This window comes from Equus przewalskii, chromosome 4, assembly GCF_037783145.1.
Source record: "Equus przewalskii isolate Varuska chromosome 4, EquPr2, whole genome shotgun sequence".
In the NCBI taxonomy this organism is placed as follows: domain Eukaryota; kingdom Metazoa; phylum Chordata; class Mammalia; order Perissodactyla; family Equidae; genus Equus; species Equus przewalskii.
Window position 1 is genome coordinate 70,369,003 of NC_091834.1, and position 15,393 is coordinate 70,384,395.

Below are 15,393 nucleotides of genomic sequence, written 5' to 3' on the forward strand. Positions count from 1 at the left end.
TTGTTTTCCTATGCTTCACTTCCATGCATTTCCACTATGAGCAGTTCTTGTATTTGCTTTCTCCTCACTCTCATTTAACTCTTGTAAAAGAAGAACCTGAGCAACATTCCCAGGCTGAAAGTTAGCACCTTTTCTGCTCAAAGCACCCCCGTGATTCGCAGGTGGAAATTCCCAGGTGTCAGTAACAGCACCTGCCCATTTGGCTGCGGCTGGAGAACTGAGGTCAGGCTTGTGCCCAGAGAAGGAAAATAACCAGTTGGATCAGTGGGCGAGAGATGAGAGCATAAATAGTGCTGAGACAAAGAGAAGGTCAGCTGCAAGTGGGTCAGGAGATCAGAGTGGACCGAGTAGGCCCTGGAATGCTCTGCTGGGAGGCCTGCCAGGAGGACTTCAGTCCCCCACCCTGCCCCCATCCTCCCCCCAGGGGCAGGATGACTCGGCATTTCCTATTATTATTATTAAGGCCAACCCCAGAGGCCCTGGCAAGGCTGACTGCTGTTAAAACTGGACTGTTCTCCTTCTGGTTCCTGGTTCATTCTAGGTCTGTGTAGTAAAAGGCTGTTCCAGAAGGGATGTATAATCCATCCTTGTATTTAATACTCTTTTATTACTTTTTTAATTTGGGCCAACAGCCTGAGCTGGTCAGGCTTTGGGCTGACACCAGCTGCTTTATCTGGCCACATTGTCACATAATAATAAGTAATCTTTATTGGTGATCGCTAGGTGCTGACATTGTGTGGAAGAACTTTCCCGGACATCCCTTTTAAATCTCAGAAGCAGGCCACAAGGTAGGTATTATCATCTCCATTTGCAGATGAGAAAACTGAGGCTTAGAGATGTTAATTAAATTGCTCAAGGATTGAGAATCTAACTCAAGCCTTTTCACTTAAGCGTCCCTGCTCTTATCCTGTACCCTCTACTGCCTGGCAGAGATTAGAAATGGTTTATTGAGATTAAACAAAAATCAGAAGGTGATCATATGCAGGAGAAAATTAAAGTGAGCCAAGAATGTGATGAGAAGGGAAGGTTAGAATGGGGGAAGCACCTGCTGCTGGGAGAAAATCCGACGTGGCTCAAACCACTGGCCCTTTCTGGCCCCAAAAGCTCCTCCCTAGAGGCTCCTTTACCTGATTAACATCTCTTCAAGATGGACTTGTCTTGTTATCTTTGTTTTCCATGTATGCATTCCATGGATTTTTTTAGATCTGTATTCTTCCAGCCATCAGGGGACAGGTGTGTATTCAGTGAGACGGGAGAGGCACCTGTCATACTGTTGCCCCATCTCCAACCCTCACTAAAATTTTCACTGTTACAGTAACTGGGTAAGGCAGTAAAGGCTGGGGCATTGTCTTCAAAGGTTATCACTGAAATGCACACATTGTCCTTGTGGGGGACTGGCATTGGCCACCCGAAGATATGTCTCTTTGGCATGAGGATTATTTGGGGCTGATTACTTTTAATGACCTGCAGACAGGAAAGGAGCTCTGAGAAGTAGAATTTACTTACCATTTGTTAAGAAACATTTACATTTGTAAGGGAAATCTCCATCTGTAAAGTTGTCTCCCTCTCTGTACCAGGAAGAAGGGGGATGACCTTATCTCTAGAAACTCCTATCAATACAGAATGCAAGGACTTAAATCTGCATAATAATCTTATTACTGTTTATTGTGCTTGTCTGGTAACCTCCTGTAACTGACTTCCCCCACCCCCAACATCCTCCTTTGTCTTTCGCTGGATATGATATTTAAGGTGGTGGCTTCAGCCATTTTGGCGAGTTGCTCAGCTTGCCTGACCCTCTCCCATGTATACATGTTATAAAGCTTTGTTTAATTTTCTCCTGTTATTCTGTCTCATGTGAATTTAATTCGTTCTCTGGCCAGAAGAACCCACAGTGGGTAGAGGAACTGTCTTCCTCCCCTACATCCTCAAAGGCAAACTCCACGAAGGCAAAGATTTTGTCTTGTTCACGTTTCCATATCCCTAGCTATGGGAACATAGAAGGTGACCTTTATGTATTGATAAAAGAATTTATAAGTAAATGAATTAAACAGATGAACAGGAGGCATAGTGTCCTGTGAAGCCTTTGTTGACACTCTTGTCTAGCTGATTCATTGACTTTGCAAAGCAGAGAATGGGGAGGAATAGGTCACAGGTAATATTTTTTGGGGATGTGATTGGGCAGGATTAGGGATGGGAAAGTTTGGAGCTTGGGGCTCTATAGTGGGAGCCCCTGGAGAACTGGTGGGGAGTGTAAACTTCCCAGTCTAACTCCCTCTCCACTTCAGTGTCAATGTCTGTATACTGTCTTCGCATGCTTCCCTCAACTTTAGAAGGAGAGGTGTCCTTCTGACTTAAAAAGGCTAAAATCTCTAGTTTTAGCCCTTCTCTGGCATTTTTGCTCTTTCTCCCCAGTGATGGCTTCAAATAAGCACAGGTGTTCCTCCTTCAAGAAAAACAAAACAAATAAAAACAAAACCTGGTTTGACTATGCAGTTTTTTCTGGTCATCACCCTATTTCTCTTCCATTTACTGTTACACTTGAAAAAATGGTCGCACATTTTATCTTCATTTTTCTACTACCCACTTACTCTTAATTCCTTGAAATCTGGCTTCTCCTGCTGCTGCTTTACTAAAACGTTCTCTTTCTGTCTTTTGTAGAAATCAAACAGAACGAAACACTTTACATCAGACTACTAGTTGTCCCTGAAAATCCTTTCCCTTTCTTCCTTTTATGAATAAAACTTTCCCGAGTTTTAGCTGGGCATATGGATGCCCACCTAGAGACTACGTTTCCCATCCTCCCTTGTGGTGGGGCATGGACATTTAGCCAGGAGCTGGGGGCAACTTCCTGCTTCCCCCAAATTAACTGTCTTGTCCTTCCTCTTTTGTTCTCACTGTTGACTAGAAGCAGCCTGGGAAATTGGTGGTCAAGTGGGCAGGGCTGGCATGTTCTGCACAGCAGTGCCTTTCTACCAGCCCTGGACTATATCATTTCTGGATCTTTATGTAAGAGAGAAATAAGCTTATACTGTATTTTAATCTTTCTGTCTTGGGGTCTCTTTGTTACAGCAGCTTAGCATGTATCCTAATAAAATCCTTTATTTCTTATTTAAAAAGTAATATGCATTCACTGTAGAAACTCCATAACTTAATGATACATAAAAGATGACACAATTCCTGTTGAACCTCCTACTTTTCTGATTGATTATTCTCAGTAGTCTGTGCTTAATTGCCTTCTTTTCTCTCTCCCACCTACAGTCTTGGGCACAGCCCAGAACTAAGTTCTCTGCTCTCTTGTCTCTCTACTATCTCAGAGAATGATTCATATAGTGATTGATTTAATCATTAATTTGTTCATTCATTCAAAAATATCTAGCGAGAACCTACATTCTACTAAGTGCTGGGGACCTACATTCTGCTAAAAATTAATCAGACATGGCTCCTACCCCTAAGGAGATCACAGTCTGGAGAGGAGAGGGAAAAGCAGACATAAACAAGTCCTTTTAACATAGTGTGGTGAGTACCTTGACAGAGCTCTGCATGTGGGACTACAGAAGAGGGCACCTAACTAGCTTGTTGCAGGTGGAGGGGTGGGTGTTGATGAAGGCCTCCAGGAGAAGGTGAGCCTGGGAAAGCGATGAGGCAAGGAGGAGGGATGAGGAGTTTCCAAGCTAAGAGGTCAACCAGGAACCAAAAGCCTGGATGTGAAAATTTTCCAGGTGTTTGCAAGGAACTACAGGCATACAGGCAATATGGTGTTGATACTGCCAGTGATACAATAAGTTGTTGAGAGCTAAGGGTGGAGAGGTACAAAGGGTGATGTCTTGGAGGCTTTGCTTGTCATGCTAAGGAGGCTTGCAGCTTCCTCCTGATAAGGCTTTGATGAGGGATATGCAACAGAAGTGTGAAACTGTAGATTTACCTTTTAGACAGAATTCTGGGTGGCTGAGTGAAAGAGATTTCTGGGAGGTAAACAAGAGTGGAAACAGAGGACCAGTTATGAGGCTATTTGCAGTGGGGTAGGTAAGAGGTAGTGACAGCTAGATCCAAGGTATTGGCATTAAGAAGGAAGAATGAGGGGCCGGCCCTGTGGCCCAGTGGTTAAATTTGCACGCTTTGCTTTGGCAGCCCAGGGTTTTGCCGGTTCTGATCCTGGGCCCAGACCTGGCACCACTCATTAAGCCATGCTGAGGCGGCATCCCACATGCCACAACTAGAAGGACCCACAACTAAAAATATACAACTATGTACTGGGGGTGCTTTGGGGAGAGAAAGGAAAAATAAAATCTTTAAAAAAGAAAAAAGGGATGAAGAAAGAAATGGATTAACAAAGATTTAGGAAATAAAATGTGAATGACTTGGTGACTGAAGAAGAAATAAGAGGAAGGATCAAAGACGACTCCTGAGTTTCTCACTTGGGTGGCTGGGAAGATGGGGATGACAGTCTTAGTGGCTTTAGCTATCACTTACTCATGAGGTGGCTTATCGTGAAGGTAAGGAAGCTTAACCTTCAGGCTCCCTTCCATGCATGGACCCATCAAAGGCTCTGCGAGTGGCCCTACCAATTTTGTATTCTTAAATCTATATTCTTTTTCTTAAAGAGGGCCCACATCCTCTTTGAGCTGGTATTAGCTTCAGACACACAAAACCTGAATCCACCCCTGTCCATCCGCTTTCAATTCATTCTGATTACTACTAGATTAATCTTCCCAAGAAAACATCATGACATCATGTCAATCCTCTCCTCGAAAGCTATTGTCATCCTGTTAGCGACCTTTTACCCACATGAAAATTTTACCTTGGGATTGCCTTTTACCTCCTCTCTCTAAAATCACCTCCTAATAGATGTTTATAATTTCAGAAAAATAACTTTTGACCTGTCTGCCAAAGAGCAGGGACGTCATTTACAAATGTTCAAAGTCTTTGGTCCTTTAAGACCTGTTTACTAGTCGAGCTGCTTTCATTACAATTACTCTGCTGAACTTTCTTATTTACTACCAATCTTCTTGCTTTGTTTTTATACCAATTGTGGCGTTTCTACCTTAAACACTTGTCTAATCTCATTCAGTGGTGACTGGTGCTTGGAATGTCTCATACCTACAGAAAGCCTCTGGCATAAGCAAACATCACTTTTTACTGTGGCCCTGGGGGACATCCAGCACGTGATTACACTTCAAAATTCTGGTTTTGATAATGTTGAGTCAAAGGCAACTTGTACTCTAGAATGTTCATTCTGAGCTATAAACCTTTGAACATTAGTTATCCAATAGCTCCAGCATCTGGAATATAACACGTTGTCTTCCGCAGTCACAGAGCTGTTCTGGACCATTCTTTCATCTGAAAGAAGAGTTGTCTTCATTGTTGTTCGCTGCATTTGCTGCCTGAAAAATTACTTCTTAGGATCTTTCTGCTATCTGAGCAGCTGCTACTCTGTGTATGAAAAATCTAATTTCACTTCCAAAGCTTTGTTCGCATCACGTCCCTTCTGCTTCAACAGACTCACTCAGACACAGTAAAATGGGACTCATCGTATCAATTTATTATCTTAGCAATCTCAGTAAACAAGGCAGTCTCACCATGTTCCTTTTTCTTTAGAGATAAGGCAGGCCTAGCATCTTTCGATAAAAGAACATACTGTATGGCATCATGTTACAAAAATTGCAGATTGGTTAAATTTTCCACTGACAATCCTTCAGTTTTTCTTGTAAGAGGATAACTTATTATGGTGAGAGGTTGTTATATAAATAAAATAAAGACAGAATGTTACTATTAGAAGACAATTCTGAGCGATAGAGCACTGATGTTTCATACTCTCTTTCTCATCTCCCTTCTTCTCAGCTTCTTCGTAGTTCTTCAGTCTCTCCATCTCTCTACTATATGTTGGCAGATACGAGTCAGAGGGGCAATGAGGTTGACAGCATCTGCAGAGCCCCAAGGACTTCTCTTGGAGAAAGGGTTCCGGGTCAACCCACCATAATTCCACAGAGGGAGGTATGAGCCAGGGAAAGCAAAAACTTATAATCCTAAGTAACATAGAATAGATACAACCTTGGGCAGGTGGAGGATTTCGGAGTCCAATTCTTTTTCGGGAAAATTCTGTTTACTATATTGTAATTCTCTTCTGATCTTTGTGGTGCTTTGGGGAATTCAGGGACAGGCATGTGTTGGTGCTTGGAGTAAGGGAGACAGGGAAGCCTGGCAGTAGCCTGGGGAAAGTGGTCATGAGACAGCGAGAGGCGACTGCTGAGAGCTGAGCAGCAGCCTGGCTCCATGCTGCTCGCTGGGGACAGGCAGCGGCCAGTGCAGATGTGCGGAGCAGGCAAATAGTCCTTGAGGTTTCTCAGAGCAACCTGGAAGGGGAACCTGGGAAAAGATAAACATTTTTGTCACACATGAGCTCTGATCCTTGTTGTCCTTGGAAGTCTAGAGAGGTCTTTAGCATCTGGCCTACCCAGAATGAACACGGATGAGCCCATATCCAGGAACGGGGCTAACTCCCATCTCCCATCCACACACACTCACTCCTAGCTGCCTTTCCTGCCACTGCTGTCTCTCCCATTTGGGGTTGTCCAAGTGGGAGAGGAAGACTAGAAGGTATTTTATATAAAGGGAGCAAGGAGGATGTCAAAGACCCACATCATCTGTTTGCAGCTTGGTACACCCAAAAGCGGATCTGGGCCCTCATGTAGCCTGGTGTCTGAAACAGAGGATTCTTCCCACATCCTGTTTCATATAGGTCAGCCTATGTTCCCCAAAGGCCACTGAGGGTGGAAGGGCCCTTCCTGAGAGCTCTTTCAGCTCAACGTTTCATATAATTAATCCTTAAGATGGATGGAAATTGTAGGTTATTTTGCTAGGTTATTTTGCTATTTCTTTTCTTTCTCTCTCTTTCTTCTCTCATCCTTCTCCCTTCCCTCCCACCTTCTCTCTACCCTCCCTTCTTTCCTTCTTGCATCCTTGGTCCTAGGAAATTTTCTGCTCATTATTTTTCAAGCAGTGTTGTGGCTACTCCCAGTGTCCTGTGTTGCCTGTTGTGGCCAGGAATCTGCTTCCATCCTTAAAGGCTTAGGGGGCACAAAGGGAGCTGAGCAAGCTTAAGGCTGGGCCTTGAGGTTACTAGTTAGAACTTTTTGCGTAGAAATGATTATATGAAGACATATAAAGCTTTTAACTATATGTCCTATTATATATTTTGAATTAAGAATCTCAATACATAGATGTGTGACAACAAAATTCCAATTGATAATTCAGCTTAACAGCCCTGGACTTTATCCTTCTCTTTGATCAATAGTACAGCTTATAGAATTCCACTTTCCTGCTTATCCTGGAGGACAAGAATGACATGCATCAGTTTGGAATGTTTTAGGTGAGATCACCTAGAAGCCAGGTTAAAGATGAGGTGTAATCATTTATCTTTAGACTCACGGCGTGGTTTACCCTCCCTGCATCCATTCCTCAGAACTGGGTAGTCCTCCTCCCCATTGTTGTAATAATGGGAGGGTAGTATCCAGGGCAGCAGGAAACTCCTTGTTTTGATCTCCATAATCTGTGTTTCTATACTGTCTCTATTTGTGACAAAGGTCGTAGGGGCTATCTCCCTCTGCCTAAATGGGTGGGAGCAGAAAGGTCACAGTTATGAAAGTAGTAGTTGAAAGAGAGAGAAAAAGGGCTACCAAGTAACTTGTCTGTTCATTATGATCTTTTTTGAGTCTGCTTTACATGGAAATTCCAGATATCTGAGGCTTCAGATTCTTGGAATGCAAGTACCTCCATGCTGTATCCCTGATAGATGTACTTGTTACTAAATATTTTATCCATTTTTGTGTTCTCTACATCCTAAGTGCTCAATAAATATTTACTAAACAAATGATCCTTGCTGCCTATAATAGTGTTATGTTGGAGGTATGAGTACAATTTAATAGTAGAAGGTATTAGTCACCAGGCCAGCCATTTAGCCATGTCTTCTGATTGCCTACTCCTGTAATCACATGATAAATACTAGGCAGGAATGCCCATAGCATTTCTTTTTGTTTGTTTATTTCCTTTTTTTTAATTAAGATTATGATAGTTTACAACCTTTTGAAATTTCAGTTGTACATTATTATTAGTCATGTTATGGGTACACCACTTCACCCTTTGTGCCCTCCCCCCAGCCCTCCCTCCCCTGATAACCACCAATCAGTTCTCCTTGTCTATATGTTAACTTCCACTTATGAGTGAAGTCATACAGAGTTCCTCTTTCTCTGGTCTGGCTTATTTCGCTTAACATAATACCCTCAAGGTCCATCCATGTTGTTGTGAATGAGACGATTTTGTTCTTTTTTATGGCTGAGTAGTATTCCATTGTGTATATATACCACATCTTCTTTATCCAATCATCAGTTGCTGGGCACTTAGTTTGGTTCCATGTCTTGGCTATTGTAAATAATGCTGCGATGAACATAGGGGTGCATGGGACTCTTGGAATGCCCATAGCATTTTTTACATCCTATTTTTCTGTATCAATTGGGGTTTTTTTTTGGTGAAGAAGATTGGCCCTGAGCTAACATCCACTGCCAACTCTCCCCTTTTTGCTTGAGGAAGATTGTCCCTGAGCTAACATCCATGCCAATCTTCTTCTATTTTGTATGTGGGATGCCGCCACAGCATGGCTTGAGCGGTGTGTAGGTCCATGCCTAAGATCCGAACTGGCGAACCCTGGGCTGCCAAAGTGGAGCTCGTGAATTTAACCACTAGACCACTGGGCTGGCCCTGTATCCATTTGTTTTGACAACCAAAAATCAGTTAGTGTGGCCTACTATGTACTAGGCACTGTAACTGTGACTGGCACTTTATATATACATTCTTTGGAATTCTTACAATAGTGTTATAAGCAATTATCTTCATTTTTTATTCATTCATTGGTCCATTAAGCAACTACCAGGCTCTGTGTTAGATGCTAATGACACAACAGTGAACGAGACAGACAAAATCCAGCCCTCACAGTGTTTAGAAGCTGAGACTTAACAGAAGTAACTTGTAGTTAGGGGACACACTAAGTGACCAAGCCAGGATTTGAATATATCTGATTCCAAAACTCAGGCTGCCTCTGAAAAACAGTGAGTCTGTTACAAAGAATCTGCTAAGTGCCAATCCTTGACAACTTCACTCATTTTTAAACCTTCAGACCAATCCCATGTGTTAAGTGTTGTGATCTCCATTTTATAAGCGAGGAAATGGGACTCTGAGTGGTTAAATAACTTGCTCATGATGACAGAGCTAGTAGAAGGCAGGGCCAAGATCTGGATGCAGGTCGGCTTGGCTCCAGAGCCCCTGCTGCTTCCACTTGACCACACTGCTGCCCTGCAGAGCAGAGAAGACAAAGGTCCACAGGCCCTGCCCTGTAGGAGCTTACAGATAAGAGGAGCAGGATAAATTACAGTACAAAGCAGAGCAGGATAAGGCCACAAGAAGAGTAGAAACAAAGTGCTCTGGGGTTGGCAGGGGGATTATTTTAGTCTAAGGAGTCCTTGAAAACAGAGGACAAGGGAAAGGGCTCTATTTGATAGATCTCCAGGGTATCATCTTTCAAGTAGGAAATGACCTAGTATTCTGAGTGAAAATGTAATAAATAAAGTTAGAATTATTTCACTTCCTTAATTTTTTTTTTTTGCTTAAAAAGTGTATCAGTATATAAAATTTATTGAGTGGCTGAACAGTATAGCACTGTAAGACACATTCATTTGGATCTTAGAATCAATGAAATACAGTTCTTTTTTTTTTTTTTTTTTTACAAAATAAGAGTATATCTTGGTCTCTGTTCAAGATATTTTAAGTAGAGAAAGTACTGAAGAGTCATAGTATATTTTCACTTCCACTGGGGTCCTAGTGGGACTGCTGTGTACAGTTGTAGAATTTGTGTACTACACAAAAGTACCCAGCTCAGGGGGTAAGACAGGGTTGAAATCCAGTCACAGTTCCCATGCCAAACAATGCTCCCTATTGCAGGACTGCCTCCCTTCCACCAAGAGGAAGGGCATCTTGGTACCTTTTAAAATTTTGTAGAAGTTAGAAAAGATTCTCAGTGGGCTAGCAGTGACCCTGGGTCCCACAGCAAGAACAATGATAATGGTGCTGCAGCAGTCAGGGTAGAGATGTACTTACTATCACAACGTGGCTTTTTTTTTTTGAGGAAGACTAGCCCTGAGCCAACATCCATCACCAATCCTCCTTTTTTGCTGAGGAAGGTTAGCCCTGAGATAACATCCTTCCCCATCTCCCTCTACTTTATATGTGGGACACCTGCCTCAGCATGGCTTGATAAGCGGTGCATAGGTCCACGCCTAGTATCCGAACCAGCAAATCCTGGGCCACCGAAGCAAAGTACATGAACTTAACTGCTATGCTAGCAGGCCGGCCCTGACAACACGTTTTTTTAATATGTCTACTATAGACCTTAAAACACTGTAGGAGTTTATTAAATCCTAAATTAAATTTAAGATTAACTCAATAATTAAGTAATTACTAATGTCATTGTAAAATCTGTTAATGAAAAATTTTACCGATTCCATGTTACTACACAAAGACAAATTGTAATATGGGATAAAATTAAATAACTTTAACTCTCAACTATATAATATTTTCACATAATTTCAGGGATTTCACAGACCATCTAAATCCCATTTTTGGGCCTCAGATTAGTACACCCATAATATTGTACAGAATGATTAAAAAAGAATTGAATATTTAAATATAAACATGTGGTCAAAACCTAATACTTTCCCTATGACTAGTCACTTAAAAGGTCACCACAGTTTGGCACATACATGATCGTGGATTACTTGGTTACTGAGTAGTCCATCTTGGAAGTGCTCGATTCCTTTTGAGTTACCCTGTATCATTTAATAGCTTCCTTCGAGAAGTTTCAAATGCCAATTTGGCACTCCTAGTTTTGGGTGCTCTTGTGCCATGAAGACGTATTTATGACGGCTCACTTTGCAAGGTGCTTTTTATAGGTTGGATTAATGATGAACAGAGTAATCCTTTATCAGATGACAATCATTTGACTTTAGATTTCAATGAGCGATGGTGGCAATACCTCCCTACTGCAACACTCTCTCAAAATCAGATCCAAATATAACTTCCCCCCAGATCCAGAGCATCTCTGAAAGGTTCAGAGTTGTCATAGTGACCATGAAATTATGAGCTATGCCCGGGCTCATTCCCATAGAAAGTGAAGTTTCCCAGGACAATGAGTCATTATTAAAGCAGAGAGACCCTCTAAATGGTTCGTTCATTAGACCAGCCAGTCTGCGGCTGTAAAACATGCACCCGACAATGTGATGATCGTCATTAGCCAGAGGCTGTCTTCCACTTCACAGACTGTGTCATGAAACTGTCATGTTAAGTGTTTTTTTTTTTTCTGGCCAAATGTCATTTTTAAGAAATATTATTTCCCTGGAGAGTTTGCTGCGAGGAGACTGGTTTGAGAGTTTTACCCTGAGCTAGAGGAAATCTATTGCAGGTGGAGGGGGTGGGGACCACTAGTTCACTAGTTGAAAATGCCACATGATCTGACTGTAACCATATACACGAGTTCCATCAGCCAGTATAAATTAAAGTCGACCTTCACAGCAATATATTTATCTGGTAAGTTTAGATAATAGCTTTCTATAAAGTGTTAATTGACTCATTAATATGAACATTTATACTTCAATGTATCATTAATTTTGAAATGTTTTATTCTTTTTATTCTCTATAAATGTTTTTTTTTCTTTTGTTTTTTAGAGGAAGATCAGCCCTGAGCTAACATCTGCTAATCCTCCTCTTTTTGCTGAGGAAGACTAGCCCTGAGCTAACATATGTACCCATCTTCCTCTACTTTATATGTAGGACGCCTGCCACAGCATGGCTTGATGAATGGTGCCATGTCTGTACCCAGGATCTGAACCGGGATCCGAACCGGTGAACCCCAGGCCACCGAAGCAGAACGTGTACACTTAACCGCTGCGCCACCAGGCTGGCCCCTTTTCTTCTTGAAGGTAGCAAATAATGGCAACTGATTAAAGTAGTCCATAGTTCATTACATTTTTCCTTTTTAAAAAATAGGAATAGTTGTTCAAAGAAGACACTTTAACCATGAACGAAAGCTGAATGTAAGCAGTGCAGTGTGAAATCCCCAGTGCACACGGCAAGCCTTTTGCTCCACCACTCAGAGCAGCAGGGCGCAGGGGGATTTGTATGTCAGGGATATCCACTATCAGTGATCCAGTGGGTAGCAGCTTTCCTTGCCTAAGACACAGATGATTCATAAATATTTGTTGACATTTTATTCATTCAACAAATATGTGCTGAGTGCCTCATCTGTGTCAATCAAGGAGTTGGGTGGTTGGGATACAAAGATGAATAAAGCAGAGCCTCTGTGTGCTGCATCCTGGGTAATCAATGCTTCACGAAAGGGGCAAAGGGTACTCTGGGAGCATGAAGGAGGGAAGGATCAGTTCTAGCTACGGTGGCCATGAAATCTGGGAATGTAGATATATTATTTCATCCGTATTTTAATATAATTCCAACAAACCATTCATTATGTATTTGCCTGTGTTTCTAGACTTGGTGGCCACCTGTAAGAAGGTCAGGAAAGACTTTAAAGGAAAAGATACTTGACTTGGGTCTTGACTATCAAAAGAAGTTTACCAGGTTTGGGGAAAGGGCCTGGAAAGACATTCCCAGTTGAAGAGAATGTCTGTTTGGAAAACTGCACGTGGCCTTGCTTAGCTGGAGTGTAGGAGATGAAGTGGAATGGATGAGTAGGAGTCAGATTTCAGAGGTCTTGTAAAGCATGATAAAAAGGATGCATTTTACACGACAGGCGATCAGGAGCCAATGAAGGGTTATGAGCCAGGCAGTAATGCGGTCATTCAACCAAAAAGTGCTCATGGTGTCTACTAACTTTTCAGTGCTAGGTGCTGAGCTACAAAGATGAATTAGAAAAAAAAAAAGCCTAGTAAAGAAAAATATAAACAAGTTAGTGCAATGGAAGTCATAGATTTTCTGTAATAACAATAATATTATTATTAGATTTATTGAGTATTTACTACGTGCCAAGCATGTGCTAAGCACTAACATGCATTGTCTTATTTAATTCTCCCAATAACTCTAAGAAGCACTATTGATTACTGCCATTTTATAGAAGAGGAAACTGAAGCACAGAGATTTGATGACTTGCCTCTGGTAAATGGTGGAGCCAGGGTTCAAATCCTAATGGTCTTATTCTAGAAAATGCACTCTTTACCACTAAGGGTGATGCTGCTTCCCATGACAGAAACCTCTCCAGAGCACTAGGAACCACACTGGAGAGGACAATCCATTCAGCAGGGTCAGAGGTGGGGTTTGGAAAGTCTTCATGGGGATAGTGATGGTATTTGCCTTCAGGAAGATCATTCTGACACCCTGGAGTTTGGCAAGACTAGAAGTGGGAAGGTGAGTGAGGAGGTTAAGTAATAGTTGGTAGTATCAGTGGGTATAAGAGAAGAGAATAGAGTCCAGAGGTATTTCAGGTGTAAGAAATGGTTTAGTGTGCTGGGTGAGGTTAGGTTTCTGACTTGGATATTAAGGTAGATAGTAGAGCCATTAACCATGATTCATAATGCCAAAGTTGAGACAAGCAGGAGTTGGGTAGGGGTAGAGTAGGTACATTTTTAATTTGTTTAATTTGAGGAGTCTGTGAGACAGTAAATGTCAGTAAAAGTCCGTGATTGGATATAGGGCTCTGGAGTTTAGGAGAACTATCAAAGCCAGAGATTGCATTATGTCTCATCTTTGAAGATTTAAAAGCCAATACATTACTTAATTGATTGTATCTCTCTAAATGTCGAATCATAACTATTGAATCCATCCAAAAAAACTGAGTCAAATATAACAAATGGATAACACCACAAGAAAGCAAATAGTGAGGCTGGCAAAATGTACTACCTCATTTTAAAGAAAACATATAGGCAGATATTCTAGCTCACGGGGCAGTGAAAATGGTGCTGTGGTACTGTGTACACTTTTAGGAGGAAATATTGGGGATATGGAGAGAGTGGGTTAATATAGAAGAGGTAGAACTTGGGAGAATAAGAGTAGGGAAAGAACATTCTTGAATATTCCCTGAAACATATGAAGAGCAGAAAAGTATAAATGTTGTTGGTTCACTTCCTATTTTGAGAGTTCCTTGATCAGCCTGGGGCTTCTTAAAATCCATCCTAAGAAAGAGAACCAGGAGACAAAGGCAAATTTGTCTCAACGGATGCATGAATGGAAACAATTTGTGACAAGAAAATGTCTCCTACACAAAAAAGACTAGGCTGCGAAAATCAAGCCAACAAATAAATAACCTTCAAAGAAATAACAGTCATGACCTAGAGAGAGAGAATCAAATTAACCCTGTTACTATGTGAGTAGAGTACATTTTACTCCCTCAGTCTTTGGAACATAGAGAACGCACCATTGCTCACCCATCATGGCAGTCCTTGTTTAGAAGGAAAACTACCATTCATGAATTATCAACCATAGCTTAAGGAAAGTTAGCCCCCTGGGATATCATTGGCTGAAAATCGATTCCTCCCCTTGAAAGATGTTTCAATCACAAAAATTCTGATGCCAGTTAACAACAACAACAACTGACGCTATTAAGGACCATTAAGGGAAATAAAACTTTTAATTAGCAATGCCAAAGATGGAGAAAGAAAAGGAGACTTGGGAAAAAAGTCCACAAAACACTCAAACACAATAGTGGGAGTGGAGGAAAAGAAATTCTCCAAATAAAGCGTTTTTCACAGGGTGTCCTTGGACAGAATTCTGTGGAGGCGGCGTGAAGTGGGCAGTGGCACTATGTTGGTAGATTCTATGTACAAAACAGCAGATGACAGGAGTGAGGATTTCAAAGACTTTTTCTTTCTTGGAACATATGGCACTTTTAAGGGTTGTAGGGGAATAGTTGGGGGATTATTTTTATTTAACTCACTTTTGAACATATATAAGAATGTTAGAAATCGCCGAATGCTATCATCATTTTAAAGGGATTGTTAGATAAAACAGTTGTCAGTTGGGATGCTTTCAGCCCCAAGTCACAGAAATCTCCAGTTAAAATTGACTTAAATACTTAGGGTCTTTATTATCTCACTTACTGAGCATCTAGAGGTGGTGGGTGGCACCAATTGGTAATTGAGTGACTCAAAAATCTCATCCAGCTTCTTTAATCCTCTTTCGTCATTCCTGGTATGTTAGCTTTGTTTGCCCTCGCCGTCACAAATGACAACATCCAGAGAAAGACCTTCTCTTCATTTGTATTTTTCTTGGGAAGGAGAAATCTTTCAGAAAAACCCCTCAACTCTTACACCTCATTGGCTAGAATTATGTTGTGTGTCCAAGACT

At 41.5% G+C, this 15,393-nt stretch overlaps 1 protein-coding gene across 2 annotated transcripts in view; it reads left to right on the forward strand.

Annotated features, from left to right (window-relative positions):
- Window positions 1–451: 451 nt before the first annotated feature.
- IFRD1 (interferon related developmental regulator 1) overlaps window positions 452–15,393 on the forward strand; it is a 45,818-nt gene continuing 30,876 nt past the window's right edge. The window contains exons 1-2 of one of the 2 annotated variants that reach the window (XM_008527851.2): window positions 452–541; window positions 724–788. The gene's annotated coding sequence lies outside the window, so the exon portion shown is untranslated. Of the gene's footprint in view, window positions 789–15,393 lie in introns of both variants that reach the window. The other variant, XM_008527850.2, reaches the window with a different exon arrangement.